At 43.4% G+C, this 22,213-nt stretch overlaps 1 long non-coding RNA gene across 1 annotated transcript in view; it reads right to left on the reverse strand.

Moving 5' to 3' along the window:
• The window catches only part of LOC132664525 (uncharacterized), a 72,007-nt gene extending 50,829 nt beyond the window's left edge, over positions 1-21,178 (reverse strand). The window contains exon 1 of the long non-coding RNA XR_009603745.3: positions 20,322-21,178. This is a non-coding gene — a long non-coding RNA (uncharacterized LOC132664525). The remainder of the gene's footprint in view (positions 1-20,321) is intronic.
• Positions 21,179-22,213: the final 1,035 nt, after the last annotated feature.

Here is a 22,213-nt window from a genome sequence, read left to right on the forward strand (position 1 = left end):
CAGTAGAAATGGTGCTGTGCCACTTCCAGGCCTGGCTTTTGAGAAGATTGGCAGTTTCTGCTTTCCTTCTGGAAGCCAGCAACTATATAAAAAAATTAGATTGTCCTGAGACTACCATGGCTTGAGAAAACCCGAGCTGTCTAGAGAGGCTGCATGGAAGAGAACAAGGTCTGTACCCATGAATGAAGACCTCTCAGGCTTCCAGCCCAGCCTGGATGCCAGCTGAACACAGCCAACGAAATGACCCAGCTGATAGCATGTGGAGCGGAAGAACCACCCAGCTGATCCCAGGCAATCTACGGAATCATGAGAAGCAGTCCATCGCTTTTGTTTAATTTATTCAGTTTGGGGGTGTTTTATTACACAGCAATGGATAATCGATTGGATTTTTAAAGTCAAGATCAGACAAAGGGAAAACTCCCAGTATCCCACAACCACAATCCTTCACCAAGAGCCAGGACTTTGCAAGCGTGCGTCAGAATCACCTAGAAAGCTTTCTTTACTAGAGGTACTCAGGTCCAGTATCGATCTTCAGAACGTAAAACTCAGGCTTATACATTTAAATGTTTTTTTTTTTTTTTCAATTCCCCAGATATGTATAATGAGCAGTCATCATAGTAACCCACAAAAAACAAAGACTCGTTTCATTTCAGAAGCTCTTCTTTTGAAATGAAAATTCCTTCTGGGAGTGATAAATCAAGCAGAGGGTCACGGGATTATATTCCCAATCAGATTGTTTTCCCAGCTCCTGGGTAGGATTAGCTAATGTAGAGTATAATCCAGCTAAATATGGAGCATGTGCACACCCGAGCAGGGACCTGTTGATTGAGGCCTCCAAAACTGTCATTTGAACAGTCCAGGGCCAGCCTGAGTCCAGCGGGTGCCCAGAAGCCAGAAGATGGGTACAGAGAAGACAGTAGAAAATTGATCGTGCTAAGTACCTCTACTCTGATGGAATGTCCCGAAAAATCACCTCCGGGGTTACCTTTGGAGCTCGTTATTTAGGACCCTGAGAAATGATTATGGAGGTTGCCACAAGGGACTGTGGCCCAAGATCCATCCAGACATAACACCTGTGTTCACACCTGATCTCCCAAGAGGCCAGAATGTGGCACTGCCCTGATGCCTTCATCCGAATTATAGAAATAAAATGTGTCTAAAGATCAGTCCCGCAGGGCTGAGGGTTCGTTACTGAAAACAGAGCTGAAGGGAGAAGGCGGTGTCGTGGAGCTGGTAAGTAGTAGGGGGATCCCCTGTGTCTTTTTCTCTTTTCTCTCTTTGTTACCTCATGTTTCCCCCAGACCACCTCAGCAGCTCCCCACAGAGCGTCCCAGGCTGGCCACTTCTCCCTGAGGGGTTGTGAATCAGCTTCTCTGAATGCTTTTCGTTTTCACCCTTCCTTCATCCCACTCATTCTCTACCAACACACACCTGGGGGTTTCGTGTCCCCAAAAGAAAGGAAGTGAAAGGTCATGCGTTTCCTATAAAGCTCAGCTTTCCTTTCTTGCCGTGAAGTGAACAATAAATCTATAATTCCCGAAACTTCTTTACCTCTTGTGTTGCTGAGTCAGTAAGAAAAGAATCCACAAGTGTTCGGAACCTACTGAATGCTGATTGCATTAGCTACATCATGACACCAAGTCCTCATGTCCTATCGTTCTTCCTTCTTCAGACAGATTTTATTATCCCATTTTGCAGGTTAAGACACTGAGGCGGAGCTTTCGGGTAACTTAGGAAGTAACGGAGATAGGATCAAAACCCAGGTTAGGCTGACCTAAATCCTATTTTTCTACCCTACAGAGTACTCCTCTCAAAAAAAAATATTTTCAATCCATTATTTCAGGGTGTGGGGTGAAAATTTTTCATCAAGTCATTTTTGATATCATACGTCCCAGCCTAATGACTTCCTACTCCAAGTGTGGTTCATGGTCCAGCAGCATCAGCCTTACCTGGGAGTAAGTATTATTCAAGAGTGGTCCACTGACTGGCCTCATTACATCACCTGGGAGCTGTTAGAAATGCAGCATCCCAGCCACCCCCCATCTACGGAATTCGTATCTGCATTTTAACATGATCCCCAGGTAACTTAGTATGCCCATGAAAGTTTGAGAAGCACTGACCTGAATTAAAGTGTTCTAATTATTTGCAGTTGGTATGTCACAGAAACTCAATTCTAGACACAATGCTACTCAAATACTTGAATTCTTACAGCCGCTGAATCTTACAAGAGGACAGGAGGACCTTGCAAGCCACAGAGGCAAAACAGACATCCCAGTAAATTACTGGCAGAGTCAGATCTAAAATGAGTCCTTACCGGATGCCCAATTCCTGTCCTTTACTCAACTGTCATGTATTAAGCTCACGTCTGTGTCCATCACCTTGCTAAGTGCTGAGAATTCAGAGACAGTAAGAACAATCTGTGTCCTCAAAGAACTCATGGTCCATTGGGTATGACAGACAGATATCCAGAGATATAAAACAATACATTGTTATAAAACAATATGGCAGTGCAGTAACATAGACAAGTATAAGGTATTATAAAGCCACCACGGAGAGACACTTCGGGGCCCCAGAAAGCCTGGAGGAAGTGTTGCCTTCCCAAAGCCACGGACTATACTCTTCATGAGAAATTGACCATTCCCTCCCCTTCACAGTTCCCCACTGGAATAGGACCTTTCTGCCACTCAAATCCCTGTGATTTATGGGCTTCCAGGCTTTTCCTTTCTACCCTCCCTAATGCACAAATTCCCCTTTCTCTCCACATCTACAACTCTTACTTACCAGCAGTTCTCAGATCTGACTACGCATTCAAATCATCTGAGAAGGTTTTTTTAAAAAATGCCCCATAACAGCCCCCCAATCTGTGGAGATGATGCTGGGCATTCACATTTTTCATGGCATTCCACATAATTCTATACATAGCAAGGGTCAAGGTGAGAGCCTGTTGGACACCACTCACTTGGCATTTAACCCTGATACCTTGCGTTGCAGGAGACGCAGTGCCTCCAAGCCCATCATCTCCCTCGATTCCCGTGTCAGCCCTGTAAAATGACGTGGTAATCCCATTTCACAGATAAGGAAACTGAGCCATAGGGGAAGTAGCATCCCCAAGTTGTACAGATCTTGGACCCACACCTTCTGACTCGCCCTGTGCTATTTTGAAAATAGATATATACACGTAGTGAGGATGAAGGAAGGCCATGCCTTTTTCTTTCAACGGAGTCTCCCACCCCGCCTCCCCCACCAGGGCTACCACATGTAAGTTTCTCAGAACAGGGCTAAGCCGTCTATTCCAACTCTTCATCAGACACATGTATCACTTCAAAAGCTCACAGGTCTCACTGAGAAAGAGGAACTAGGAGTCAGTGTAAACCAGAAGCCATATGACCAGACACACTTGAGTGGACTCTGTGAGAAAAGGGAAGGATGGAAATAGCCCGAGGTATTGGAACTTTCCTCAAAATCAATCAGGAGTCACGTTCTGATTAGAAGGGCAGATAACAGGATCATGAGGACTGAAGTGTTCTAGGGTTTCATTTCTTTCCGCTCAGCCACCACCTGCAATTCTGGCTAACCAGTGCTCCTGTGAATGGGTCCCTTCTTACCTGTCCTTGCTTAAAAAGCAAACACGGAAACACTTGCCAAGCCCCTGTCTCTGTATTTCTGAAGCAGCCCAGGAAGTAGGATGGACTGAAAGGGGCCTCAGCAAACATGAACTTGGGAAGGAAGGAGGTTTGAGTGGGGGCTGGGCAAAAAGCCACATTTCTTTTCTTTCCTTTGTGTTTCTTTTACAATGTCTCCGCTAGGCTTCCATCAGGCTCTGCTTTAGAAAAAGACCCGTCTTCTTGGGAGTGCATTCTATGCATATTTCATTCCTGTCTTCTCAGGAAGAATTTTTAGTTCTCAGAAAAGAGCAAGAGGGAGCAGCAAGGGGGGGGATGGCGGGGACTGGATGCCCCTCTGCCATGAGGAAGGAGACCCCAGGAGAGATGCACAGGAGGGCTGACTTTACACAATCCACGGATCAGCATTTCTGGGGCAGCCGGAAGGTTATTCCTAAGGGGAGCATGTTTTAAACCAGCAGAATAAATGCTGCTTCAAAAATAAGCATCTCAGGCTGCGACTTTCCTGGGTCAAAGAAGCCGTGTTGTCATTTCTCAGAGTGACACGGCTCCAGTGCCCGCGGGCTGCTAGCTACTGCCCTGATGTTAGAAGGGGCTGGGTCTTCGTTTTCATAAATAAATAAACCCTCCTAGGCCTTTGGAATCTGATTATATTTGGAACAAAACTTCTAAATATAGGGCCATTATCTGCAACCATGTGACCAACCCCCATCTTTTAACCTAATTTTGTCGCTTAGAGAATGGCACGCTTCCAGAGCCGTGATAGGGATGCGATCAGGGTCTCAACAAATATGCTGGGTTCTGTTTGTTGTCTAGGGGGAAGGTGGGGACAAATGACTTTCTCTTGATTACACAAACCAATACATTAACTTTCACCTGGAAAACTGTCTCTTGGTAGTTTATCATTTTTCTTGAACAGGGCAAAGCCCTATTCTCAGAGAAAAGCTTAATAACACACATACATCTTCTGTATCACTAACTGGTGGAGAGGTTGCTTCTTGTCTCAGAAAACTGACCCATCCCCAACCTGATTTTTTTTTAATGTTTATTTTATTTTATTTTATTTTGAGACAGAGAGAGAGCATGAGCAGGGGAGGGGCAGAGAGAGAAGACACAGAATCCCAAGCAGGCTCCGCACTGTCAGCGTGGAGCCCAGCGTGGGGCTCGAACTCACGAACCTCCAGATCCTGACCTGAGCCCAAGTCAGAGGCTTCCCTGACTGAGCCATCTAGGCGCCCCCTGATTTTTTTTTAAGTTAAGGAACTCCATTCATTCCTCAGAAACTGATTTCCTACTGTGACTACGTCCCAGGGGTCACTCGGTCAAGAGGTCAGATGTCTTTCTTGCATTTATGAAGCTGTCAGTCTAATGGGTAGGAAGATGTTAATAAAAACTCACAGAGTAAATAATATAAATTGCATTAAGTGCCTTGAGAAGGACTATGATGGCCTAGGTCTGGTTCATAGCCTAGGCTTGGAGATTCAGGAAGAGCTCTTCGAAGGATATGTTATTGCAACTGAGACGTCACGGGTAAGAATGGGCTAGTGAGGGAGAAGCCAGGAGGGCGGGGTTCTAGACAGTGGGAACGGCCAATGTGAATGCCCTAAAAGGAGGCCAGCCCTTGCCACCACCATGCCTTACCCAGAAACTAGAGATGGCAGTGGTTAATGCAAAGTGAATCCCACATGGCGTGTGATGGGAACACAGAGCAGGGACACCAAGGCCCAAGGCTTCCCGGAGCAGCCACGCCTGGGCCACGTGAAAGGAGGCAGGATGGAACTCATCCCTGAAGGGGGAGAATCAGCAAGGTCAAGAGAGGTGGCAGGAACCTGGGGAAGGAGGTGAACTAAGTGGGCCTGCAGGAGCATGCAGCTGGGGCAGTGAGGGCAGAGACGAGGGACCGCTGCTTGGAGATGTGGACAGAGTAAGGTGCACTGGAGGGTTCACAAGGAGAGAGACAAGGATGAATTGACATTTCCTGACGGCTTCAGGGGGCAAATCTGGAAACAGAGACTCCTGTGAAGAGGCTATGGATGAATCACACTTCAGATTTCTCTAGATTTAAAAGCCTAGTTTTAAAAAAGGAACTCTTTCTTTTTCTTTCAGATTATTTGCGCCCATGTTTTATCTGCATTGTTATTATTAACTAAGTTCTTCTTCGCTTTTCCTTTCTGTGGGTCCCGTGTGCCCTCTGGATGGTGGCAGGGCCCACTGGTGGAGAGGGTGTTTATTCCCTGCGCATTGTGGTCAGACTGCAAGGCAGCTGAGAGGGGGAACCCACAGTCTGAGGAACAGTGCAGCGTGTGAAGCCTTGCCCAGGAAGAGCTGTGAATGGCGAGATCCCCCTGGTGCCCAGGAAGTGGAAAACTCTTGGAGAAAATCTAGGGAGTCCAGTTGCCTGGCCCTTACAAAGTCCACAGTCATAAAACCAGGAATAAGTCATCTTCCTGTGAAACGTTTCTCTCCCCCACACCACCATCCTCAGGCCTTTTCTGTTGACAAGGTCACCAGGAATTGTCCTGGATGTCTGAAGGGGTCCTCTAATGATGAGATATAATAATCAAGCCATCTCCCCACTCAATATTCTGTAATAGACCCTCATCACTGATGAGCCACAATCCAAACCCCCAGTCACGCCTTTCAGGATCTGGCCCCTGACTACTTCCCCAATCTCATCTTCTAAGAAAAAAGCTCACTTTCCCACCTGTTTCTCTTGGACCATTTCTTCTTTTACCATGATATATTATTTGTTTCCCAAAACATGGCAAGCTCTGTCACCCCTAAATACTCGCACATGCTGTTTTCCAGGCCTGGGACAAATTCCCATGCCCACCCCACGCCTTTCCTCCACTGATGTCATTATTTGCCTAGAGAAGTCCCCCTCATCCTTAGATCAGATGTCACCTTCCTCGAATTCCCATAGTCACCCTTAGAGGCTCCCCTTCCAGTACTTAGGGCACACCTTCCTTACAACAGTGCTGTGCTATAATGGAATCAGGGGAAGATCCACGTGTCATGGGACATGAAGCCTTATGCAGTGTAAGAGGGTTCTTTTCAAACACTTTTTTTTTAAGTTTATTTATTATTGAGAGACAGAGACAGAGCATGAGCATGGGAGGGGCAGAGAGAGGAGGAGAGAAAGAATCCGAAGCAGGCTCCAGGCTCTGAGCTGTTAGCACAGAGCCGGACAAGGGGCTCGAACTCACAAAGTGCGAGACCATGACCTGAGCCGAAGTCGGACGCCCGACTGACTGAGCCACCCAGGCACCCCAAGGGGGTTCTTTTTCAGGAAAAGAACAGAAAATTAGTATTACGAAGTTGGACGCAGCTTATTTGGGTTCAAATACCTTCTTATTGCAAATTTTACAAGACATATGGACCATGTGAACCTATCACTAGGACTGCAAAAGGGGTCTGTGTGTGTGAGGGGCCCTGAATCCTAAGCTTTATAAGCTGCACTGTCAGTCTACCTCCGGCTGTAATTGTGGGCTATCGTGCCTGTCTTCCCGTGAGATCGTGAACTCCTTAGGGTCAGGGACCATGCTTTCTCTAAGTTAATTATTTTTAAGAGGCCAACTTTATGCCAAGTCACATTTTATAATCTCACACGTCTTTTCTCTGGATTCTGCATCAACTGAGAATTATATTTGCTTTGGACTGAAGTTAATTTTTTTCTAGAAGTAAAACCTGCATGTGAGGTACATGCCAGTTGTTCAGAGGTTAACATCTGTGGGGCAGAATTGAGAGTGCCCATGGGAAGAAAACAGGGTGGGGAGCATGTGAAAACTATCACTGCTCCCAAGAAAAGGGTGCATTAGAACTTTTCCTCTCACCATTAAGACTCAAAAATATCAGCCATTTACTATTAGCTTGTGGCCCCACAGCCATTCATGGAGGGTGTTACTTTCTGGGTTATAATAGCCAATTTTCTATAACAGTAGTTGGAAAGCTTTTTCTATGAAGAGCAGGAGAGCGGCGCCTGGGTGGCTCAGTCGGTTAAGTGGCCGACTTCGGCTCAGGTCATGATCTCGCGGTCCATGAGTTTGAGCCCCGCATCAGGCTCTGTGCTGATAGCTCAGAGCCTGGAGCCTGCTTCTGTTTCTGTGTCTCCCTCTCTCTCTGCCCCTCCCCCATTTGTGCTCTGTCTCTCTGCCTTTCAAAAATGAATAAATGTTAAAAAAATTTTTTTAAAGAGTAGGAGAGTGAACATTTTCTGCTTTGCAGGCCATGGGATTTCCATTGCAACTCTCACTGTACACAAAACCAGCCATAGACAATATGTGACTAATCATGACTGTGTTTTAATAAAACTTTATTCACAAAAGCAGGTGGGTGGGGTTTGGCCCAGGTGCTGTAGTTTGCTGACCCCTGCTCCAGACCACAGACTAGAGGTTCAGGAAAAAGCATGACATAGATTAACCCTAGTGTTATTCCATTTTGGGGAGGAATGCATTAAGAGAAACCGACTTGCTAATATATCTTTCTATGCTAGTGGATTTCTTGCAGCTTAGAAACACAGTAAGTAAGCAAGTTGACACTGACACAGGGACACAGTTGATACTCTATTTCTTAAGAGTCTGCTAAGTGTCAGGCCTTCTGGCCCTAGAGAATCAGTGATAACAAGATCAAGGGCATCTTTCTGTCCATTCTGTGAGCAGATAATGTGTTGATTGTTCATCATGGGCCGGGTGCTGTGTGAGGGCCACAGCATTCATTGTTGAACAAGATTGATGGTACATCCATCATCCATCGGGCCATTCATCTGCCTATCTAATCAATAAGCAACTAATGAATTTCTACTAGTACAAGACAAGTTGGCAGAACTCTGTGTAATTTACCAATACTCAAGCCATGGCTCCTGCCTCCAAGTTGCTTACTGTCCAGGGAGGGGACAAGCCATGTGCGTTAATATCCAGGGCCGGAGGCAGAGACAGAAATGTGCTACAAGAAAAGTACAGATGGAGGGTTGTGGGTGCTCAGAGCTGAGCAGGATTACTTCCAGCTGGAAGAGATCAGGAAGGCTGACAAGATGACATCTAGTTTCCTGTTAACCCTTTAAAGTGACATATGAGCCTGTGCAAAGATTACAAGCAGGTTCCGAGAAGACAAGACTCTTTTGTACATGTTACCAGCCCTCAGGTCCCACTGGGGCAAGCCCTGCACACACTTTGTGAATTCAAACTTCCTAGGACTGGCTCCTCCCCCCTCACATCAAAATTACCTTCCCTCTCAGTTTGCCTACTTGCAAGGAATTTCTGTATTTGTGGGCCCTTAAGTTGTGCACCAAGGGGAGTCATTACTATGCAAAAGAACAATTATAATAATTCTCACAACTCTATGGTATTGTTGGATCTATTTTGCAGGTGGGGAACTTGGGGCCGAGAAGGTTAATTAGCTTACTGAGCAACACAGAAGAGAGAGAAACAAGCCCAGAACCCATGTCTGTTGACTCTCAGATGGCTCTCCCTTTGCCAAACTGTTTAGCTGCCAGTATCCAGATAAATAAGCTAGACTTCATCTTGACTCCTTCTGTGATGATCTTCCGTCAGACCAGCTCCCTGCTTGACACTTCCTTCTCCACCATATTTCTTAGAGACATTACCCTGCTTCACCCCCTCAGCTACCACACCAGGCTAAGCTCCACTGATATCATTCATTGGGTTGGCGAACATTTATCCCCTGCCCCCCGGGAGTTCACAGTCTACTATTTGGGCCTCTAAATTGGTCTTCCCACCTCCTTCCTGCCCCTTTCCAATCGATCAACCAGACAACATTAATAAGCCCCTTCCTTAGTGTAACTGAAGATACATTCACTGACTAACTCCTTTGTGCCAGGCTCTGTTCTGGGTCCTAAAGAAGGAAAATTACAAATTTACAGAACTAATAGTTTACAAAGCATTTTGGTTAAGTCACAAAAGCTTGAGAACAAATAGCAAATCTCAGTTGAACTGGTAGCAGGGAATGTGGACAAATGAAACACTCCAGAACCAGGAAGAAAGAGAAGATGGGTGTTCTGAAAGACAGTATTGACTGACCAGCAAAGAAGTTCTGTGCGACATTCATCACCCCCAGACCTTGCAATACCCACCAGCCAACAACAGGACAAGACAGGGAGAAGAAGCATCTCATCCCCAATTCCAGGGTGAGGATAGATACAACATAGCTACAGATGGACTCCAGACCTAAGTGGATGGGGGCTGCCCTGTCTGAGCCCAGGACCTTAACACCCTTGATCATCCTGTGCATTCAGAGGCTGCTCAACAAAGGTGGTGGGTTATGATAATTAAGCTGTTTTTCCATATAGGAGTAATGCCAAGAAGGCGGGTTGACTTCAGGAAAATTTCTAGTAGCAATCATTTCCTGATTGATTGGAAATATCTGTAAATACGCGTGTCCTGAGAAGTGAATGAGAAATGTGTGCTGTGATTTTCTCCCTAATGAGTCAATCTGTCCTAACAGAACAGTTTGGTAGAGAGTGGCCTTAAGGAAACACAAGTGGCTCGTGAGGTAGGACACTCCACTGTGAATGGTCCGCGTGGTTGTAGGATTTAGGGGGTTGGGGAGATAGAGAAAGCACAGAGAGAGGAGATAAACACAGTACATGATTTTAGGTCATGGAGCTGATTTTTGGCAGAGAGCAAGTTGAGAGAAACAGAAATCGATGTTACCAAGTTTGAACTTTATCTTCCTAAAAACAGTGCTTCTGTGGGCAGAGTTCATATGCAGGAGTCATGACTCACCATGACGCCCCTTGTGTCACCCCTTGGGAAAATATCTGTGCCTACACTGAGGTTTCCAGATTCTCTTTTGACATTCAGAGAGAAAAAGAGGGGGAAATACCTTTCCCCTCCATGATGCCCTCAGGTCAGAAACCCACTTTGGAGGCTACAGTCTATGACAGATGCACTCTTGCAAACTCTGTGTTTGCTTTCGTGCTCTGTTTCTTGACCAACTATGCAGCTAAGCAAAATGGAACAAGAAATAGTGTCTTGGGAGAAGTAAAATTGCTGAATTAGGTACAGGTCCCCCTTTACATAAAGAAAATAAAAGGTAAACTATGGACCTGCTGAGAAGAGTCAAGAAGAGTTATTTTAGAATTTTATGTGAGATCAAGATAGCTGGTTAAGGTGATGATGCCTGAGTATTATTATCTTCAGTAATAAATATTTCTGGAATTAAAAGGAATAATAGAGTGCAGTGCAGAAATCAGCAAGCTGTGGGCCAGCAACCTGTTTTTGCTTTGTTTTGTTTTAAGGCCCTTGAACTCAGAATGGTTTTCATATTTTTAAGTGGCTACATTTTATTTAAAATTTTTTTAAGTTTTTATTTATTTATTTTGAGGGCAGGGGGAGAAAGGGGAGAGAGAAAACCCCAAGCAGGCTCTGAGCTGATGGCACAGGGCTTGATCTCACAAACTATAAGATAACGACCTGAGCTGAAACCAAGAGTCCAGCACTTAACCACTGAGCCACCCAGGCGCCCCTAAATGGCTCCATTTTAAATGGTTTATATAAGTACCTATGTAAGAGCCTCGATTTTGCCTATTGGGCCACAAAATCGAAAATATTTACTATCTGGCCCTTTAAACGTTTGTGGACCCCTGGTCTATTGGATAAGAATGCCTAAGCTTTGGGGTCAAAGAGATCTGGGTTTGAATTCTGCCCAGACATATCATGCATTCATTTGACACATCCTTATCAACCATTTATTCTTTTTCTCACTTGCCTACCAAGATGCCACCCTCTCCTGACTTTCCTTCTTTGTCACTCACCGCTTCTTCACAATCTCCTTTGCCAGTTTCTCCCTCATCTTCCGGACCTCTTAACACTAGGTTCCTGGGCTCAGACCGTGGACCTCCTTCCCTTTCTCATCTGTCCTCACCACGCGCTTAGAGTCCTTCTTTCCCATTGCCTTAACCTGTGTGCTGATGCCTTCCGACTTTATATTTCTAGCCCCCATACTCCACAATCCTACGTGCAAGTGTCTTCTTTATATCTCCACTTGATGTGTAATGAAGATCTCAAGCTTCCCACGTGGAAAACTGAGCTCCTGACATTCATCCCGACCCTGCTCTTCCTATAATCTTCCCCATATCAGTAAATGATGACTCCATTCTCCCAGGCATGTCAGATTAGGCAAATCACTTAACCTTTCTGAATTTCAGTTTCCTCGTGTATAAAGTGAGTGTCGCACCCATTTCAAAGTCAGCGTGAAGATCCGACAGGATAACATAACATACGTGCTTCCTGGAGTACCTGCCACAGTTAAGCGTTCCATAAGTGTCATTAAAGTGTAACCTTTCAATTCTTTCCTCCTAATGTCTCTTAGATCCATCTGTTCCCTCCGACTCTTTTAGACCCCTAATACCTTATCCTGAGAACATGACCCAAGTTCCTTAACTGGTAGCCTTGATTTAGAGGTAGAGTAGTAATCATAGATTATAGTATTCTCTCCATTTAAGGATAAAATGAAAATGATCCAAGTATGACCCAGGTCCCATAACTTAGCAAAAGCACCAAAGTGAGGACTTAAACCCAATGCAAGTGAAAAGCCAATGTTCTATATTCTCTAGTATTCACCAGGCTCATCCTCTAGAATGCAGCCTTCACCCAGCTTACTACCAGGTGAAGAGCAGAACCTGGGAGGTATAATAGGATAACCAAGGAGAGCATCTGACGCATGGAAAACAAGAGAAGGCCTTCCTGAACAGGGCTGATACATCAGAACCTCTGGATTTTTTCTGCAGATTCTTGAGCCTTGCCCTAGAGCAACTATATCAACGTTTCCATGGAGAGGGCTCAGGAATGCATTTTTCAAAAAGCTCCAAAGGCAGTTTTGAACAGTCAGATCTGATCGTTCTTGATATAGAATGCTAAGTGGCCGATTTCACAATATTTAGAGCCAATAAATATGATGCCATAACCTAAACTCCAAAGGGGAAGCCAAAACTCTGACATTCCAATATATAAATGGACAAAGGGCATGAAAACAGAATTCATAAAAGAGGAAGCAAAGTGGCTAATAGAAATATTTTAATATCATATTCAAATTAGTGCCAACTTTTAAGAATGAGTGGCATGCCATTTTTTGTACCTATCAAATTAGCCACTTTTTTTTTAATGCAAGTGATGATGTGATGAGATGGGCACTTTCATAAGGTAATGAGAAAATAAATATTGGTACTACTACTTTAAAAAGCAACCCTGTAGCATGTATCAAATTGTTGAAAGCCATCTTTAATTCAGAAATTCTTCTCATATGAATATATATCCAATGAAATGATCCAAGAAGAATATAAAAGGTACTTTACATGTAAAGTGTATTTATAACAGTCTCATTTATGAAAGCAAAATAAATGAAAGTAAGCCTAAATGTTCAACAATAGGAAAAGTGAATTATTCAGCATCATTACATTATCAGTTATCAAATCTTTCAGAATAGACTACATTATTTCATTTTACTCAAATATAAAAATATATATGCCAGAAAAAAAGAAGAAGTCTGAATTGTCCTTAAAACAGTGTTAACACGAGAGTCTGTGACTAGGACATAATATGATTCTCTCCATATCATTATGTTAAAGTAAAAATTATGCTAATTCCATGACTCACATTGTTCTGCTTCTTCTTCTTAGATGGTCCTACCCATATTTCTGCACTAGGCAATGTTTTTATTTTAAGAACTAATGTAGCTCCTTTGTCTCTTACTTGGGCTGTGCCCCATCTGCCCGTCTCATTTGTTAGCACAGATTACTTTTGCCTTAGCACTTACTTGCTATTCAAAAATTACTTGTTGGTGCATTTATTGCTCCCAGTAGACTTTGAGCTGGTTGAAGGTAAGATTTGGGAGTCCCAGATGTCCAAAAGTGCTTATTGGATTAGACTTCGTGGATGACAGAGAGAAAGCCCCAAGTAAAACTCCAATTTAGTGTCTGTGAATCCATCAAAAAGAATGTTGTCAAAGACTTTAGGTCTCTGCTTAGTAGACAGACAGTGGGAGAGAGTGGCACTGCCATGCGTACTACAAAGACAATGCCAAACAATCTACAAATTCACAAAGTTTTTTGAACCGGAGTAGTGAGGTCACAGGACCACCAACTAACCCTAAATCAAAAGATACATGTGTTCAAGAAGAGCCAGGAATGAGCACTTACTTACCTAGGACATATGCCACCAGGAGCCATAAAAGCAGTTAAAAAAGAATTTAACTGGAGCTCCTGGGTGGCTCAGTCAGTTGAACATCCGACTCTTGATTTCAGCTCAGGTCATGATCTTGTGGTTTGTGAGATTGAGCCCCAAGTGTGGAGCCTGCTTGGGATTCTGTCTCTCCCTCTCTGTCTGCTCCTTCCCCACTCATGCTCTCTAAATAAGTAAGTAAAAAAATAAATTAAAAAAACATGTATAAAAAAATAATTCAACTAAAATTTTTAACACATTGCTAAAAGCCACACTGCGGTAACATGACATTATAGAGCCTCTGGCACCATGGGAATTTCCACCTACTCACTGGCTCTTCTCAACAGACACCTGACAGCAGACCTCAGTGAGTGCTTACAAGAATGATTGGAGGCAGAGTGTGAAACCTAAGGGACTCTCCCTCGTGACATAGGTCTCAGAGAGTGGGCCTGCAGCCACCAGGAGAAAGGCATGAGATCCTTCTACCCTATCTCTCCTAGAACAAAAATATCAAGCCTACCTATAGGTAAGGAAAAACAAACAATGCTGGCCCTGCACACTAATGAAGACTCACTGGAGCTGGGGAAAAGAAGCAGAAAAAGTCCTTCTGTCTCTGGAAAATACATCCTGAGCCCAGACCAAGAGGTCTCTTCCAGCTTAAGAAAGGGCAGGATCATGGAAAAGTCTCATAGAGACACAGTACATAACTAAGGCTGAATCTCAACCAGAACAAGAGAGAATACCCTCTGCCTCCTCCCCACCAGCAGCAGTTTACTGCTAAGAGTGAACAAGAGAATGAGAAACAATCATCTCAAGGTGTCAGAGAAGAGAGAAGACCTAGAGCTGAAAGTGGGGCAGATCTTGAGGAAACCTATCCTGCAAACCAGCCATTACACTCAACACACTAGAACACTAGAACTTGAAGCCTGTGATGCAGGGAGGGTTACTAGAGCAAAATAAGTGTTGAAAAGAGTGTAATTCCTGACTTGATTGACTCAAACCAATACCCCCTTTCCCTAAAAGCCTTAGTGAAAGGCATACCCATTTCCAGGCATAAAAATTATATAGCTGTCTCTACTGTCACATAAAAATATTATGAAGCCTACAAAGAAACAAGGTAAAAACAATGTCCCATCATGAAATCAGATAAAATTAAAGTGATTAATGGAGCCAGACTCAGAAATGAGACAGATGTTGAAAATGTTGGGGGATTTAAAACAGCTGGTCAAGATGTTGAAGACTCTAGTGGAAAAGATACATAAGAGGCATGATCAGACAGATAATTTCAGCAGGGGGTGGGGATTTTGAGAAAGAATCCAATGGAAATGCTAGAAATGAAAAGCACAGAGACGAAGAAAGCCTTTGATGAACATTGACGCGGCTGAAGAAAGAATTAGAGAACCTGAAGGTAATACATAGAAGTTCCACCATATGAGAGGCAACAAGAAAAAAGAGTAGGGGAAGAAGTAGGTTGTCCAAGAGCTGCAACACAATATCAAGGACTTAACACATATGCCATTGGATTTCAGATGGAAAAGAGAGACAGATTAGAGCATAAAGAATATTTAAAGAGATAACAGATGGGGAAGGTACAAAACTATAGATCCAGGAAGCTCAGAGACCATGAAGCAGAATAAATACGAAACATACATACATACACTCCTACACGTGTCGAACTATGAAAACCAAAGACAGAAAAAAAATCTTGAAGGCCGTCAGCAGGAGAAGACCTATGCTATAAATAAGTGCAAGACTTTTGTCAGAAAACTATGCAAGTCAGAAGATAATGGAGTAACATCTTTAAAGTACTGAAAGAAAAAAAATGTCCACTAAAATTCCATCCCCAGTGAAAATATTTTTTAAAATTATTGCGTAATAAAGACCTTTTTTTAATCAGACGAGAACTGGAATAATTCATTTCTAGCAGACCTAAAGAAATGTTCAGGGCAATTCTTCCTTCCAGAAGAAATACACAAGACAGAAATTTGAGCCTATATAGAGAAAAAAAAAAAAGTACCAGAAATGATTTAAGTGAAGATAAATATAAAATTCACTTTTTCTTATTTTTGATGTTCAAAAAGATGGTTTGAACATCACAGCAGTGATGCACAATGTGGGTGTAGCATGTGTGAAAGTGAAATGCGTGACAATAGCACAAATACAAAGGATGGGAGGGAGGATCTGAAAGTGGACTATTGTTTCAGGTATTTAAACTACATTTGAAGCGGCATCATGTTATTTGAAGGGAGATGCTGATTCGCTAAATGTGTGTTATAAACACTAATGTAACCACTGCAAACATTTTTTAAAGATATATAAATAATAAGCCAACAGTAAAGATAAAATAGACTCATTAAAAAAAGTACTCAGTGGGGCATCTGGGTGACTCAGTCGGTTGAGCGTCAGACTTCAGCTCAGGTCATGATCTTGTGGTTCAGGAGTTCAAGCCCCACATCACACTCGCTGCTGTCAGCCTGTCAGCACAGAGGCTGCTTTGGATCCTCTGTCCCCCTCTCTCTGCCCTGCCTCGCTTGCACTTTCCCAAAAATAAATAAATATTAAAAAAAAAATACTCAGGGGTCACCTGGGTGGCTCAGTCAGGTAAGTGTCTGACTTGAGCTCAGGTCGTGATCTCAGGGTCTGTGAGTTCCAGCCCGGGGACAGGCTCTGTGCTGACAGCTCAAAGCCTGGAGTCTGCTTCAGATTCTGTGCCTCCCTTTCTCTCTGCCCCTTCCCCACTCACGCTCTGTGTCTCAAAAATAAATAAATATTAATTTAAAAAAAAAATACTCAGTAATTTCAGAAAAAAAAAAAACAAAGTAAGGGGAAAAAAGGAAAAAAGACAGATGAAACAAACAGAAAATGGCTAGCAAGATGGTGAATATTAATCATGCCATATCCAATAATTAAAGTACCTATAAACAACCTAAACATGCAAATTAAGAGGCAGAGATTATCAAACTGGATACAAAAACAAGGCCCACTTTCATGTTTTCCACACTTTTATATGGAAAGACATGGAAGGAAAGGATGGAAAAGATATAGCATGCAAACACTAATTTTAAAAATGTTGCTGTAGCTACATTAATATCAGAAAAAGTAGACTGTAGAATGGGCTGTACTACCAGAGGAAAAAGGAAGCATTACACGATGATAAAAGGGTCAATTCTCCAAGAAGACACAAAAATCCTAAATGTTTATGCACCTAACCACAGAGCTCGCAAGTACATGCAATAAAAAAGGACAGAACTGAAAAGGGAAATAGACAAATCCACAGTTAGAGTGGGAGTGTTCGACACTCGTCTCTCAGTAAGTGGGAAAAGAAGTCCTCGGGAAACGAGTCAAGGTAGAGAAGGGGTGAGCGCCATCAGCCAATTTAACCCAATCGACGTTTAATAGAGCCTTCTATAAAGGTTGGTTTAAAAAGCAAAGGTATTTCTAATATATATAGATATATCAGAAATTGGAATAAGCAATCCTACCAGGTAATAAGTTCTCCACTGCGGGAAGGTATGAGAAGACAGCTGGATGCTCACACCAAGATTTTATAAGTAGGACAGTAGCTTTCCCACTTTTAAAGCCGGAGAACCGTTATTCAAATTAAGCCATAGGGAGAAGCATAAAATGGGTAACAGATAAAAGGAGAACCAGTATGGGCCAAAACCCTAGTGATGTATCCTCAGAATTCACAGGGGGCCTGCGGTACCACTAGGAGGCGTCTAGGGCTCCACTATACACGCTTTTGAACTACCAGATAAGGGGGTTTCGCTAGGATGTGACCACTAAAACACTTTCCAGCCCAGACTGGCAACTATCATTCGCCATGCCCGGCCTCTTAAAACTTCCATAGTTCTTGTTCAATAAGTCAGGGCGGGCTCTGGAGGAAGTCTGCCTGTGTCCAGACTCCTCTGGATAATTTAAAAAGCTTATGATCTCCAACCAACTTCCGTAACTCTTCGACCTTGAACTGGAAAGTGGGGATACCAATAGCATCTACCACCCAAGATTTTTTCAGTGATGAAGAAATGAGCAAATATTTGTGAAGCATTTAGAACAATAGCTGACGTTATAAATAATAATAAACGTAATAAACGTTAGCCATTATTTTTTCGAGACACCAGCAGCTTTTTGTTCGTTTGTTTGTTTTGGCTGTTGTGTAAAACATATTATTTTATAGACAACATGGAAATATTGTCTCGTGTCACAGAAAAGTAGCGTCTTATCCGCAAACATGAAAGAGGGAAGTCTCCTAACCCGTCAGAGGGGAAATCACATCAGTTTAATACCCTAAATGATGTTGCATCAAAATATTAACAGAACGGATCAACTTGAGATGACCCAAACCGGGCAGACATAGGACTGCCTATAGGAGCAACCCAGGCCGAGAGGATGGAAAGTTATCTCAACTTTAATACAATCGAGTATAACTTTAAAGGACTTTGTTCTCAGTGAGAAAAACTCCATATCTACTCTCTCCTCCCTCCTACCAGCCAAGCTTGCCTACTGGAGTCCCGGTGTATATCTCTTGCCCTAAGTTTAGAAATTCGACTGACCTCGCAGCCTTCACGCCCTGTAGTTGAGGTGAATGTGACCATTTAAACAGCTGCCAAGTGCAGGGATTAGGATAACATCCAGCACCTCTTTCGTAGACAATATCCGATCTTGAGGAAAGTACGGAAACACTGAAACCACGCACTTGAGCCAGAACTACCCTTCCCCCAGCCCCCTCACACACCGTAGTTTAGCTAGATAAATATTTCACAAAACTTAAATATTCTATCATGCCGAAATGTCCTTATTGGGATAACTTTGGCACAAAAGTGTGTATTCAGTGTTCCATAATGATTGTCTCCAAAAAAAGCAGTTTGTAGTTGACATTTTCCAGATTGGGCCACTTAAATTCGCTTCCTCCCAGTGCAAGGTAACCGGAGGGGCGGGGTGGAGGGGCCCCAGCATCAGGCTCTGGCAAAGAGGGCCTGCCTCAGAGGGTCAAGGGTGCGTCACGGAAAAAGCATACACTGTGTGGCTTGTGTGGGTCTCAGTCAACTGCACAAAAGGCCATCTGCTAGTACCCTCAGTGGCTCCAGCATGGACCACAGAAGATATGTGACAGTCATAACCCAGGTCCCAGCTGCCGGTCACAGCCCATCACTGGACCTCCCGGTGACTAGAGGGAGGCAGCTTTTGCGGGGTGCAAAGAGCAAGGGCTTTGGACCTAGGTTGATGGTACTTCAAGTTTAGTCCTCCCAGTTAGTAGCTATGTAATCAGAGGCAACTTAGCCGCAAGCCTTTCACTTTGTTGCATTATTTCTCCCACTCTCGTGGGCCGAAATAATACCATGTGCTATGTATTCTTCCTGGTTCTCTTTATACAAAATTAGTATTGAGGATTAAAAATTATAGAGCTAAAGGATGCAAATAAATCACTTGATAGTAAATTGAAGGATGCCTAAGGAATTAATCTTGCCTAATTTGTCTTTGGATCCAGGGCCTAAAACTGTACTTTCATAATAGTTTCTGTATTTCCATATCCCTTGATTTTATAACAACCTAGGACATAATTAGTACCAATAACTATTTGCTGATAAAAACGTAGCAGTCGTGCAAATTGTGATGACAGCCTAACGGGAATCATGATGTTCTTTATGGGGCCCGATAAATTGTGGGCACATCTATTCATAGCAAATCAGAAATAGGGTTCTTTGATGCAGATTGTAGTTCTTTACGTCTCAAAACCTAGCACCATATCTGCATTTTTCCATTTATTACCACCGATTCATTTGGATATGTAGCTGCTAACAGGAAAGTCAAGGAAGGCTTTAAAAGAAAAAAAGGTAAGGAAGAAAAATTTTAAATGGAAACAAAATCTTTTTTTTGTTTGTTCTCTTTTCTGTGAACTGGGAAAAGACCATATTGACTAAGTACAGCCAAGGACCACTCAAAGTGACTTTTCAGATAAGGTGTTCTACCAGGATGGAGTTTGAGAATCACTGTTGGATGAATCTAAATCAAGCAGTTTCTAGGATTCGGTTGGCAACAGGGAATGTGTCTCCTCTGTGAAATCACATAGTTGAAACCTTGAAAAAAAAAAAAGATTATGCTTTTTGTAACCCCCTCCCCCCTTTTTAAAGTAACCATTTCTTGTCCTTCAGGCCTCTCTCTCCAAACAACCTATTTGGCCAGTCCCCACCACCTGACCTTCCCTGATTATTCAAGGCCCTCAATAATAGACTTAAATTGCAAACCTCTATCTTTCATGATATTCTTCTTTCAAACCTCTATGAAAAAGTACAGCTTTTACAATATACCTGGGGTTAGTTGGGATACGTCACTGCATCTTTTATCCTAATTGGCTTATGTGTGCAAGTTGTTGAGAGTTCAGGAAAGATATTTTAATAGACCGATAATCTTTAATAGGCATCCTAAGCAACCCGGCATTCCCCAGCAGTGCCACGTGCTCACTCTCCTACGCGGGAAGGTTTAAAACATGCTATTCTTTCTACTCGTCATGTCCCATACTTACCGGCATTGGCTGGTGAACTTCTCACATCCCTCACAGCTTGGCTCAAGCATCAGTTCTCTGCGATCTTTCTTTCTTCACATTTGTTGGTGACGTCTCTGGACTGCTTTGCCTGCGACTTCTGTGGTAGGCAGAGTAACAGTCCTCCAAAGGTAGTTAAGTCCTAAACCCGAGAACCTCCAAATATCTCAACTTCCATGTCGAAAGGCAGCTGCAGAGGCAATTGAACGTTGGGTCTTGAGATGGAGAGGTTATCCCGCATTACCCACGTGGGCTGCATGCCATCACGCGGGCAAAGAAAAAGGGAAGAGAGTGTCAGAGATGATGGGGGCAGTTAGGATGGGGCAATGAAGAGGGAGGGAGGGATCACACCGGGGGCCAATGACTGTAGGCAGCTTCCAAAAGCTAGAAAAGCCAAGGAAAGGCATCCTTCCCCGGAGCCTCCGGGAGGAACACAGCTCTGCCAACACCTTGAGTTTAGCCCAGTGAGACTCGTTGGAGATCTCTGATCTCCGGCACTGTACATAATAAATACGTGCTGTCTTCAGCAAAGTTTGTGATAATTTGTTACAGCACCATGAGAAAACTCACACAACTCCCAAAAGACTGATTGTCTTAGGGAATTAGACTTCAGTGTGAGGATTTTTCCTCTTACTCCATTGTCAATTTGCCTAGAACTACTAGTTCTGGGTAAAATAAGGGCTTAGTAAATTCATGATGATTAACAAGTGAATAAACGCACAGAGGATTCACTGGACATTTCTTGCAAGCATTTCATCAAGGATAGAATGGTACAGTAGACAAAGCTACAGACTCAGGTCAGAAGCCAGAATTCATTTCAGTTCTTCCACCCGGGTGGAGATGAATCACTTCACCTCTCTGATCTCAGCTTCTTTGCCTACAAAAAGAAACCAAGATATTTTCTTGGTCCCCAAGCTAATTCTCAGCCATAAGATGACGTGACCATATGCCAGGAAATTTTTGGAAGACATGTCTGAACTGGGTCGGGGGCTTGGACTGATGACCTTACAGGTCTCATCCAGCTCACAGATTCTATGACACAGACACAGCAGGACACATCTTGTGTAGAAAGTAACTCCAAGACAACTGATTTTTCAGAGCCTCCTGGGGGGAGGGGAAGTCCTCGGAGAGCAAACAAAGGCACCAGTAGCTTTGGGTCAAACCCTGCTTCTGATTCAGGCCAAAGGCAACTTGAATGCCACAAAGAACATCAAAGGGCAGAATCTGGCCCTGGAACAAGAAGACGGATGGAGGGGAAGTCATGATCTGCAGTAAAACAAATAAATAACCTTTAAAATCACATCTGCAGACGGTCTAACGTTTTTAAATGCTTTCCAATAAGCTTCTCTGGTAGCTTGCCACAAAGCCTGTCCAAGAGGATTTACAACAGATGGAGGCAGGGAATTGCAACCCAGCCCTGATGCCGCTACTAACCATTTGGGTGACACTGGGCACATCATTTCACCTCCGTGGCCTGTACATTTCTCTTTTCAAAGTGAGGGGACTGAATTAGATGACTTCTGGCCTCCCCTGTAGCTTCAGAATCTTACCACCTCGGCCCAAGCACTAATTATGGATTCGCAAAAGCACAGTGGTTAGTTTTATATTAAAAAGCAGACCTTTACAGGATTCTGCAAAGGAACACAAATTGAAATTTAAATCCTAGCCTTGGGAGAAGGAAGGGAAGGGAAGGAAGGAAGAGGAAAACCGGGAGGGTTACATAAGCGAATATTTTTTCTCTTCTTAAACCATTTCCTCATTGTTTCCCCCTGTTGATACAACTGCTCAAAATCACCCATGACCAATGTCCTTTTAAATGACCCCACTCTAGCTAAAGATGCAGGGGTCAGGCTCAGAGCTGTTGCTATCTTTCT

The sequence above is a fragment of the Panthera onca genome, chromosome F2 (assembly GCF_046562875.1).
Source record: "Panthera onca isolate mPanOnc1 chromosome F2, mPanOnc1 haplotype 2, whole genome shotgun sequence".
NCBI classification, from domain to species: Eukaryota; Metazoa; Chordata; class Mammalia; order Carnivora; family Felidae; genus Panthera; species Panthera onca.